This window comes from Pinus tabuliformis, chromosome 1_2, assembly GCF_031772625.1.
Source record: "Pinus tabuliformis cultivar Carrire ecotype Pingquan chromosome 1_2, CPIR1, whole genome shotgun sequence".
NCBI classification, from domain to species: domain Eukaryota; kingdom Viridiplantae; phylum Streptophyta; class Pinopsida; order Pinales; family Pinaceae; genus Pinus; species Pinus tabuliformis.
In genome coordinates, this window is record NC_142298.1 from 30,926,792 (window position 1) to 30,938,414 (window position 11,623).

General features: G+C 37.0%; 1 long non-coding RNA gene across 1 annotated transcript; it reads right to left on the reverse strand.

Annotated features, from left to right (window-relative positions):
* Positions 1-6,472: 6,472 nt before the first annotated feature.
* On the reverse strand, positions 6,473-7,020 carry LOC149204251 (uncharacterized). The gene is made up of 2 exons (XR_016251757.1): positions 6,939-7,020; positions 6,473-6,526 (listed from the first exon to the last, which is right to left on the reverse strand). It is a non-coding gene; the product is annotated as an uncharacterized LOC149204251 (long non-coding RNA).
* Positions 7,021-11,623: the final 4,603 nt, after the last annotated feature.

Below are 11,623 nucleotides of genomic sequence, written 5' to 3' on the forward strand. Positions count from 1 at the left end.
TGTGAGGCCTGAGAGTGTGCTTGTCGTGTTTTTAGGAATCTCGTCGTGTTACAACTAACTAGCCCACTGTCGTAAGAAAAAAACATTGCCAAATCAGGGTGAAGAATACTGATCAAAGGCCCCATGCAATATGTGAAGATATATTAGTTTGTTCCTTAGAATTACGATTAGGTCATGTTGTCGGAAGGGGAGTACCGTTGGGAAATCCTCGCAAAAGTAGTTAAGGAGGGCATGTAAAGTGCTGTTGTGAAGGGAAATGTAGTAGCAAATTGAGAATTAATACGTGGTCGCCTTGTAGTTCATGAAAAATGATGGTTCGTAAGTTGAGGTCGGAAGGAAAGAAAATTGTAATAATATTTCTGTTAACCGAAATTTACTTAATCGTAGAGCAGGAAAAAAAGGGAAAAAAAAGAAAAAAAAAGAAAAAAATTGTCACGTCATAGGTGCTAATGAAGATAAAGTTTCCTCAAAGGCATTGAGTTTCCTAACCACAAGATCTTTTTAAGGATCCTATCGAAGTGTCTTCGAATGCAATGATTTTTCCAATGAAGATAAAGCTCCTCGAAGGCACTGATTGTTCTAATCACAAGATCTTTTTAAGGATCCTATCGAAGCTTCTCTGAATGCAACAATTTTGTCGATGAAGATAAATTTCCTCGAAGCCATTGATTTTTCTAATCACAATCTCTTTTTAAGCATCTTGTCGAAGTTTCTTAGAATGCAATTATTTTTCCCTGATTCTACCCATGACGAGAAGAATTAGATTAGATTTTTTCAAAGATCATATCGTCACTATGGTTATTGTTATAAATATAACCTTCGAGAATTGCAAGAGTGGCCCATCTAATGATGAAAAGATCATCGAAAAGCAAGGAGGTGCTATGTAATAGTTTAGCGATTTGATTAACAAAAAGAAAATTGATCTCTGCATATTCAGAAACTCTTGTCGAAATTTTGGTTACTCTTTGTCATTTTTTTTATCAAAGATTAGAGAGATATGTTGCCTCTTCTAATGGCTGTAGTGATCTGATTATTGATACACATCTATTGATACTTAGATTTAATCATGCGCAGATCCACGATCCCATCTTCGATACTCAACTTCCTTAGATTCTCTGTCACAGTAGATTTTCCCATTTTTGCACATAAACGAGCCCGGAGAGAGTGAGCAGGATAATAGATTCAGACAAGGCGAGCAGGATCAAAATGCAAGAAAATTTCACATTCTTCTCCATGGATCTGGGCATAAAACCAATCTGGAAGTCCATGTCTAATACGTCTCTTGACTTCCTCTTCTTTCTTTCTGAGGTAATGCCTTCAATCAATAACTGCCTTAACTAACCGCCACCTTTTACCCCTCCACCTCTATGGGTTTTGAATCGGCTGAAAGTTTAGAATAAGTGTTGTTTAGATCTATGAGAGGCTAATTATCTCTGTCACCAACAAATTTTGTAGACGTTTCAGTCATTTCGATCATCGTTGTTGTGACGAATTCCATTGAGGATGGAATCGAAGTGTTTATATCAATGTCAAAGGTTAAGTTCTCACAATTATCTTCAAGTTTGCGAAGTCACATGTGTAAATGGAATGGATTCAATAATTTCGTCATTTAAGTATAATATCAACCTAAATAAAGAAAATGTGGTACAACCCGCATTAAAGAGCCAATGTCTATGCGCTTGGTGATTTTGGTTTTAAATTTTGAGTTGATTTGGGGAGTTTTCTCCATGAATTTGGTCCTCCGGCGGTCATTGTAACAAACACATAAGACATCCGATACGTATCAGTTGTGAGCACTCAATAGGATTATGACACTCACAGGTTTCCTCCGCTAAGGAAATGGGGCATTCACAACCATTGTTGCATGCAGCCGGTAGTCCCTGCCTAACTATATAATATGCTATTTGTTAAGGCTCATAACCGTTTTACACACATGGTATCCATGGGAGAGTTAGAAGTCTAGCAAAAACTCTATTTCAGGATATCATGAACAAATCACTTTTATCTTCACGTTACAATAAACTAAGGAAAAGAAAGTCAATTTAGGAATTAAGTTGAATGTCTTTGGTACAACGGAAGCAAAATTCTTTTATTTCCTCAGTCATACCTGTAACGATTGAAAATAATATAGGGGATTAGTATGTTTAGGTACCAGGTAAAGAGTCAGAAGAGGCTATTTATGGAAACCAAAAAAAAAAAGAGACTTGCAACAGAGAATAATATCTAATAAAGAGCACATAAATTTCCTTCCTCCTCAACCTGGGGATATCAAGATAAAAACATTAGTAATACAAAATAAGAAGAGTAATATTTGAATGTAAAACCATGGAAGCGAAATATGTGGAAATATTGAGAAATAAAATTGTTTAGATACATGTTGAAGACAACCATATCTCCAGGTAAATTGGCCCATTCGTACGCATAAACAAAATAAGATTAGTAAACTAAACAAAATAAGATTAGTAAACTAAATTATAACTTAAGATCCCTCTCTCTACATAAGAAAAACATAAAAATTGAATGATCCTAATTTATAAAGGTTAAAATGGAAACCAACATTAATTTAGTGTTAGGGTTTCACTACATGTAAACCCTATTCGTACGAAGAAATAAAATTGAAGAAAATACATAACTAGTCTAGAGTAGGATAGAAAGAATTCAACACTACAATAATGGAAGAAATTTTGATAATTAGTGAAAAAGTATGCCACTCTAGCCATTGTGTGCTATCGTGCTCCACATGACACTGAAGATATGTTTGATATAATCAATTAATATCAGCCAATTATAGTAGCACCATATTCTTTCTTTCGGAAATCTAAAATATTTCTCTAATAAGTATCTTTACTGTTGTCCATCTCTAATAGTAATGTGGTACAAATAAAAATGTCATGTCTTTTTGAAACTTCTAAAACTTAATTAAATTATTTTCATCATTTTAATAATGAAAAATAACAATTTAAAATATACATATTTAAAAAATAAAATAATGACAATATTATGGTAAAGGATAAGAATTAATTAATATTTACTCTATTTTATTATTATGATAAAAAATAAAAAATAATTAATATTTACTATATTTCTTTTTTCCTTGTTTAATTTAAAATAAATATTTTATATTTATTTATTTAAAATTTTAATTATCGATAATTTATTTTTTATAATTCAAATAATTTTAAACTGTGTAAAATTTGATTTCCACTTATGTTAGTATCACCACACGACGAATAGAAGTGTTGGTATTAATCATCAGTCACCTTTTGGTTGGTGAGTGGTGAAAATAGATTGTTATCATCCTGTTTATCTGGTTTCCATTCCAGAGTTGTATCCAAATTTATAAGGTTCAATATGCTTTCTGCAATCTTTAACCAACAAAAAAATTACCATTCTGGAAAAAGTTTCAGAAGCTATACTCTTTGTCGTGTAAAACACTATGAGGTCACGGTGATCACAAACAACATTGTTTGTAATGTCAAATTATAAATTGAAGACCCATTTTAAAATGGAGTCCTCTAAAGAGACTCAAGAATTTTTTGGATGGTTAAAAGTGGCTTTAATCTGGGTAAAAAAATTTCAAATTTTTTTGTAAAGGCAGTTTGTATCGTGTCTTTTGATGGTAGAAATGGATTCAGCGCCATCAAAAATGTTTAAGACACCTAAAATTTTGAAATTTAACAACTATAACTTAGATTTACAAAAATCCATACTTCTCTACCTCTCTTTAGACTAAGCCTTTTAAAATTTCCCTCAAATTATGATATATAAATCCAACCTGCATTTAAAAAGGTTTGGCATATAGAAATTCGGATAATACTAACCCACAATTGATTCATCTCATTCCAATATACATTTTAAAAGGTTTCGATTTGGAATTTCATTTGATGAATATAATATTTTAAAAGATGGCATGAGCCAAAAACATTAAAACCATTTTATACTCGTCTTTCGCTTTAGATTGAAGAGGAACATTAGAATTATGTTATGCATGGCCTTTAGTCTTTCAAACCAATAATCACGCAGAAGACAATGTTCTCCTACACGGTTTATCTTTGGCATATGATGGCGAATTCTTTTCTTAATGGTAAATTAAAGATTCTAGTATCATTATATTTATCATTATTATGAGATTAAAAAATCTCCACTCTAAAATTCCTTGCCGGGTGTTGCGATTCTTGGAACATAACAATAATGGTCAATAAGATATATGGGGGGATAAGGACATGAGTTCTTCGGTTGTTTCAATTCTTAGGAAGTAGTCAGAGAAATGAGCGAATAAGCACATGAGTTTGACCTTGAGAATGAACATACAAGAGGAATCCAAATCAAGGATTCCATAATGTCCAGGAAGAAGCTTAAATTTTTAACTAACCTATTTTCAATCTGATTTGTGAAACAGTTGGGTTGCAATTAGATAATGAGTCTCCGCATGTGAAGAACAATTTTACACCGAGAGCACTGGGTGAGTTTCAGAATTGGAGATAGAAGGGCATGTCCATCGGCCCCTATTCTGCTCCATGTACTTCGTTTTCTTTGAAGGAAATTTGGTCCCAGATCAATACTTGCTACTCAAAATCTCCAGATTTAGATCAGCAAACACAAATCCCAGATTTTCTTGTGCTATGATGTATCCTGAGCACAGGATTACATAACATTCATGCATAGGATGAATTTGATCTTATAAAGACTTCAAACATTTGATGTCATACCCATTTGTTCATGCTAAAGGTACTTTCCTCATTGCGCCTGAACAAATGGCAAACAAAATCATGTGCCCAACACCTCAATAAGCACAGATCAGGTTTATTTCGATCCCAGCAGCAGCTCCAAGTGTCTTTTCCATTTGATCACTGAAGATTTGGGAATGTTACAGCCACTTCTTATTGATAGCAACAAGATTTCTGATGCAAGCATGTGTGCTGCTGCCTTACAGACCCTGACTCTACATCTGGAGATTCAAAAGGCAAATCCTCTCGAAAGGCTCTCTCAACATAAGACTCTTGCTGTAATACGAAAATATCCCCAAACTCAGCAGACAATTTGCGTAGTACCCCAGACTGGAGATCAAGGTTTCCTGCAAACTTTCCAACAGTAGTGACAATCACGCTAAAACCACGTCTCAAAAGTATTCCAAGTATGGTTTTTTTTGGGTACAGAGATATTGCAAATCCTGTAGAAAGGCTCTCTCAACATAGCACTCTTGCTGTAATGGGAAAATATCTCCAAACTCAGCACACAATTTGCATAATACCCGAGACTGAAGATCAAAGTTTTCTGCAAACTTTCCAACAGTAGTGACAATCATGCTAAAATCACTTCTCAAAAGTATTCCAATTATGTTTTTCTAGGTACAGGGATATTGTGCGGAAACTAGTGAGTCCAAGTGTTTGTCAGAGTAAGACAAGATTAGCCTTAATGAAATACTTGAAATTCATGTCATGACATATCTCCCAATTGTCAAATACAATACTCCTAATGAAGGGCACATTACTGGTGTCCGATCTATGGATATAAACAGAAATCTGATTCACCTGTGTATATTCTCAGCACTTTTGTTGCATATTAACAAATGAATATTTCTGAAATGGATTATTCAGTGTTCATGTCTGTAAGAGTTCGTGCTGATAAACAAACAGACCAGAATGTTCTCTATGAACCCCCAAATCCATAGTATCTTGTTGTATATCTTGTTGTTAATCATATCTTCTGTTGAAAATCACAAAAGTTACCTTCATGACCGGTCAGAGATAACAGACTATTTAAAACCGATGCCACAATAATATTCTAAAACATAATTCAAGGCCAAATCTATAAACTGCTTATAATAATTGTGCTACAGATTTCACCCTACAGTTACCTCTAATGAAAATTAGGTGTCCAACCTAATTCCTAACTGTTCTGGTAATTAGCTCAGCAGCGAATTACCCGCAAGTTACTCGCCAGTAAGGATCTGACTGGCAAGTACTGACAAATCTGCCTTGCAGCTGACGAGTTTGCTGGTGAGCGGAAACTTAAGACTTAGTTAACTAGGCTCGTCAACAAGGCCAAGGAGAGTTTGACTCAACAGACTCAACTAAGAATGAAACCACTTATATACGAGTGAAACGATCTAAATGTGAGACAGGAGGATGATTTCTTTGGAACACCATCAATTCATTTAATAATATGTTAGAACTAGGACAACAAGTGGCAATTTGTAGCAAGAGATCTTCTGCCCTTCGAAATGGGTAGCTATTAGATTCTTAAAGTTAAAAGTAATTTGTCTTTAAATATATAAAAGCATGGGAGAGTTGAATTGATAGACGTTCCTTTGCAAGTGAAGGAGGGATGGACTGGTTGTCTTATTCGGCACATATTTATTAAAACATCATAGAGACAGCGAAATAAAAGAAATAGGGCTAAAGGATAAAGGATTTCTTTTAATGTCATTGAAAAATTAACACATAAATACGATCGCTGCTTACCTCTGGCCTTCTTCCCGATGTTGGAAAACAATCCAGGTCCCTTGCCCATCTCTCCGATAGATCTTCCATTTTTAGTCATCCATCAGCACAATGCAGAGATAAAGACACGAATTAATTGTTCCCCAAAAACACATATTATATATCTTAAAGAATACTTCAAAATATAAAACAGTATCGAAGAAGACGATTGAAAAACCCAGATGAGCCAGAAGAACTCCCAATAACATATCTGAGAAACCGAAATAAATGCTTTCTGAAATTCCAAAATAAGCTAAAAACTGCAAATTTTCAACCCAAAAAAAGGATCGTGAACAGATAGATGTAAGATGCTCTGGGAATCATCTTTTGTATCGATTAAATAAAAAGATTTCAGGGAATGTGCAATGCCTTTGGTATTCCAGGTCCTCTGACCAAACGAATTTTATTTTTAATGGAAAAAGGTATAAATTCAACGAAAAAATGATGAGAAGATACCGCAATAGCTCGTGCTCGAGGGGGGAAAGATTCAATGGAGCGTCTGGCTGCAAGTGTTACTGGCTGGCCAGTTCAGCTCCACATCAAATAACCATGTTAAACGTTTGTAGAAATTCAACATTTTTTAATGGTGAATATTACATTAGATTGACGTTCTCTGCTTCTCAAACTAGATGCTCCACACTCTCTGCTCTGAACTTAATCCGGAGAATTAGCTGCAGAAAAGGCATTTGTAGACCACCGTGGACGCCTCTGCATATGCAAACAGCTGGCACTTGCAGGATGCAGGACACTGCATGCATGACACGGAGAACAGGCAGCGAAAACTTAGGACAAACTAACTTTTAAGAAAAGTACACAGAAACTCTTTAGCCTAAGTTTTCAAAAAAGTATACAGGCCACTCCAAACTCTTTAGCCTAAGTTTTCAGAAAAGTATACCGTGCAGCCGGCAATAAGAGGTCGAAACACAAACTTTGGATAAAAATCTATTGAGCAGAAAATTTTATTTCAAACATTGGCTTAAACCTGACATGTACGGGAAATTTTACTTGGTCAAAGCTAATTAATCGCTGGTCAACGATCGATCGATCGCTATTAGTCCCAGGCAGGGACTAATAAGGGGGAACTCTTAGCTTCCGACATTGTGGGTAACTGCGACACCAGAGAGATGCAGCCATATGCTGCTGTTGACAATCGTTCAATTTCAATGATTGAAATTTTTTATTTAATTGAGGATAGTTTTGAAATTACATCTGAGTATCAAGTATGATTTCTGGGACGAGGATCCTTCTATAAAAATTGGTGCATATATCTATGTCGATCCTCGAGTTGATGGAGATAAGACTAGTGAAGATGACAGATTCCTTGAACTGCAAGCAGTTTATTACGTGGCCATACAGGGCCACCCGAAAGTGGTAGAAAAAATTTCGTTGGCAAATGACCATAAGGTCATAGGAATAATCCTTTTTATTAAAAACCACCTTTTCAAATGGGAGAATAATACTTTTCTTTGACGAATTTTAATAAAAAATAACTGCCGCATGTGGATCGAATGCACTTGTTGACCCGTGAATCTCTTTTTTTGGCTAAAGCAAGAGTGTTTTCCATTTCTCATTCAAAGTTTTAAAATAAATTTACACAACTATGTTACAAGTCCCGGACATGGTGAACGAGCACAACCGAGGACCGCCAAACCCTAAACAATGGGCTGTGATTCTTAAGACAAACAACCCACTAAAAAACAAACTCTCGTACACAAAAGGAGAATAGACTCAAAGCACAGAATAAATCGGGTTTGCCCTGGGGGTTAAAACCCGTGCAACTAAGAGATCCGCCATTCAGGAGCCAACACATAGAACTCGAAAAGCACGAAGGATAACTCCTCAAACTAGCTCGACATACTAGAGCCGTTGATCTTCCCTCCCCTAATTCGACGGCTGAGGAGAATATCACACAGAGAAGAAGCATAAGGATAACTCACATGATATGGGCGGTATTCTCTCTCCGCCCACTGCCACGTGTTGATTGATGAATGGCATCAGAGGAAAACCTTGTAAAACCACTTTAGGGCTCGGATGCACGCGATAAACCACAAAACCGCTTTGCCTCTAATTCCTTTGTGAATGAAAACCACTTGTACTTCACCACCTGCCATCCAAAAGAGAGCCTTCAAAACATCGCGATCGGGAGTAGAGGCTAGATGAACCCTGGTCCGCCATCCTCTTCCCTGCCCGACTTGAGAAAAATCTCATTGTGAGCACGAGCCAGACTGTAGCATTCTTCTCTCAAATTCCCTGCAGGCATCATTTCCCATTTGTAAAAACTGTATTCATTCTTGGAGAGCACCCCTTCATTTGCCAGCTGGTCCGCTACTCTATTGGCATTTCTGCGCACATGAGAAAAACTTAGGGTTCTTAGGATTCTCAGATGTGATTGAATGCGCTGATAAACCTGCAACAGTCTCCAGTGGTGCGAGATTTTCTCAGGGTCTGAGCCATTAGCTATTCTTTTTATAGAATTGATTGTTAATTCAGAATCAGCTTCTATTATGGAGTTCTTCATGTTGAGATTTCTCAGAATCTCTAAGCCCTGTTCTATGGCCATTAGTTCTGCCATGTTGTTGGTAGCATTCCCTAAGTAGCTGTGGAAGATGACTATTAAATTCCCCTTGTCATCTCTGATGGCACCTCCATACCCTGCTTCCCCTGGGTTACCTTTCGAGGCTCCATCTGTATTTAATTTTAAGTACCCAGGGGGGCATGCCAGAAGTCCTGCCTCATAGTAGCGCGAGATGGAATCTAGATTGAGCCCTGAGGGACCATCTTCTGTAGGCCCAAAAGAAGAAGAATTCGAGTGTCCTGATGAGAAGGCTGATTCTCAGTAGGGTGCTTCTGAAAAGTATTAATAGTCTCTTTGAGCTACCTGAGGAGCTGATTTATGATGATTTGGGGCGGGCTGGATTTGTCCTTGAAAATTCTGTTATTGCGTTCTTTCCAGACGTTCCAGATAAGGAAGCCTGGGATCAGGGTCCAGGCTGAGTTGACAGTCTCATTCTCTGAGAGTTTTTTCCTCCAATTCTTTAAGGTTTTGGAGATGTCGTTTTCATCTCTGTCAGTTTGTCTAAAGATACAGGCTGCCTAGTTCCATAGGGTAGAGGTGAAAGTGCAGAGGCTGAGAAGGTGATCCCTCATTTCTTCCTGGATACCACATAACTGGCATCTGGAAGGTCCTGCAAAACCTTTCTTTCTGAGATTTTCCCAAGTCAAAATCTTTTTGTGATGAACCATCTACATAAACAAATTGATTTTCATCCATTGAGGGTGCTTCCATAGGTTATTCGAAGTGTTATCTAGGTTTGGAAAATTGTATCCAGTGACCACATCTTTGGCTTCTTTGAGGTTGAAATTGCCCTCACTGCTTCTTCCCCATCTAAGTTGATCTGGGGATGACGAGATCAAAATTTTCCTTTTTTCCAGGATTTTGGCAAGAGTTTCTATCTGGGTCTTTAGAGGAGATTCTTCACTATTAATTGGTACTTTCCAAGTTCTCCACTTGCCACTATTTTTAGTTTTATCCCAAAAGTCGCTAACCTTTTTTATTCCTTTGTTGACAGTTTCCTCTCTGAGAATGTCCAGTCCTTCTCTACTTAAGTTGGATTCCTGCTGTCAGTTATCCTCCCAAAACCAGGCAAGGTTTCCATTCCCAATCTCCTAGAAGCTATGATTTTGAACTAAAGCTCTATTCTCCCAAGCATTATTCCAGATGTGGGAACCCCTGATGTGCCCTGTCATTTTGATTAAGTCCCCCTCTCTCCAGTTTTTTTCATATTTCTCCTTCCAGAGCTTGGCCCATGGGTTGCTAGATTCCTTCAGCCATCTCCACCAAAGTTTGGCCCCCAAAACGTTTTTAAGAGTTTCCAGGTCATGGAGACCAAGACCCCCATGAGGTTTGGGCATGCAAAGTTTGTCCCAAGCTACCAGTGCCCATTTCTTCTTTTCCTCACATTTTCCCCTGTTATATACCTAGGGGGGATAATATGGGGTACCAAGGGAGGTACCCAAGGTAATAATGTAATAATGGATGAGCCATAGTAATAAATAAGGTGGTTAACCCATATCATGTAAGGGACCACAAGTAGTTAGTAATAATGTAATGGGCCCATGGTATTTGTTTGATGGTATGAGGGAACCATGGTAATGACCCATGGTATTGTATGTATGAGGCCTATATAGAGGCTAGAGACTCCATGTCAAGGAGGAGTGTCAAGGATTATTGTATGAATAGGCATATGGCTAGTGGAGTGTTCTCATTCCTTAAAGAGTGAATGTATGGTGTTGCCCTACCTTAAGGGTTTTGATTAATAAAGAAACATTTATATCTATTTTGATCGTGTTATTATTGGGTATATTTGTTATTTCTCTTATATTTTGGGTTAGATCTATAACAAGTGGTTTCAGAGCTATAACAAGTGAGATTAGAGCACTTTCTTGGGAAAAAGTGGAGATTTTATTTTTATTTTTTGCAAGATTTCGGGGGCGGGAAGTTTGCAGATCAGATCTGTATGTTCTGGTGCAATATCTACAAAATATAATTGCAGATCTAGATTCTTTGTGAAAAACTAGCCGATTTAAAAAAACAAAATTAGTTGAATCGGAGTCCGGATGAAGGAGATATCGCCGATCTAAAAATCAGTGGGGTTGCAAACAATTTTTCAGGGCAGCGAGTTTGCGACGTAGATCTGGACGTCCTGGTACAATATATGCAAAATATAATTGTATAATTGGGATTCTATGTGAAAAATAGCCGATTTAAAAAAAAATTCGGTCGAATCGGAGTCTGGATGAGAGAGATATAGCTGATTTAAAATCAGCTCTTTTTGCAAAAATTTTGGTGACGGCGGGAGAGTTGTAGCACAGATCTGAAATTCTAGTGCCTGAATCAAGATTTCTATCACATGGGTAGATGCAGAATGGTTTTTTCATTTCCAAAAACAGGTCATAACAGGGATTCTGAGCAATATTGACAGAACTGTGGCCATTTAAAATTTTCGCCAATTTTTTTTATGATGGTGGGCCAAGATTGGAGTTTGAGGGACTTGTATAAATTTGATGGCTCTCATCCAGCCAAATGGCTAGCACAAATGGAGAAATGTTTTAGTTTGAATTACATCATGGACGATGAGGCT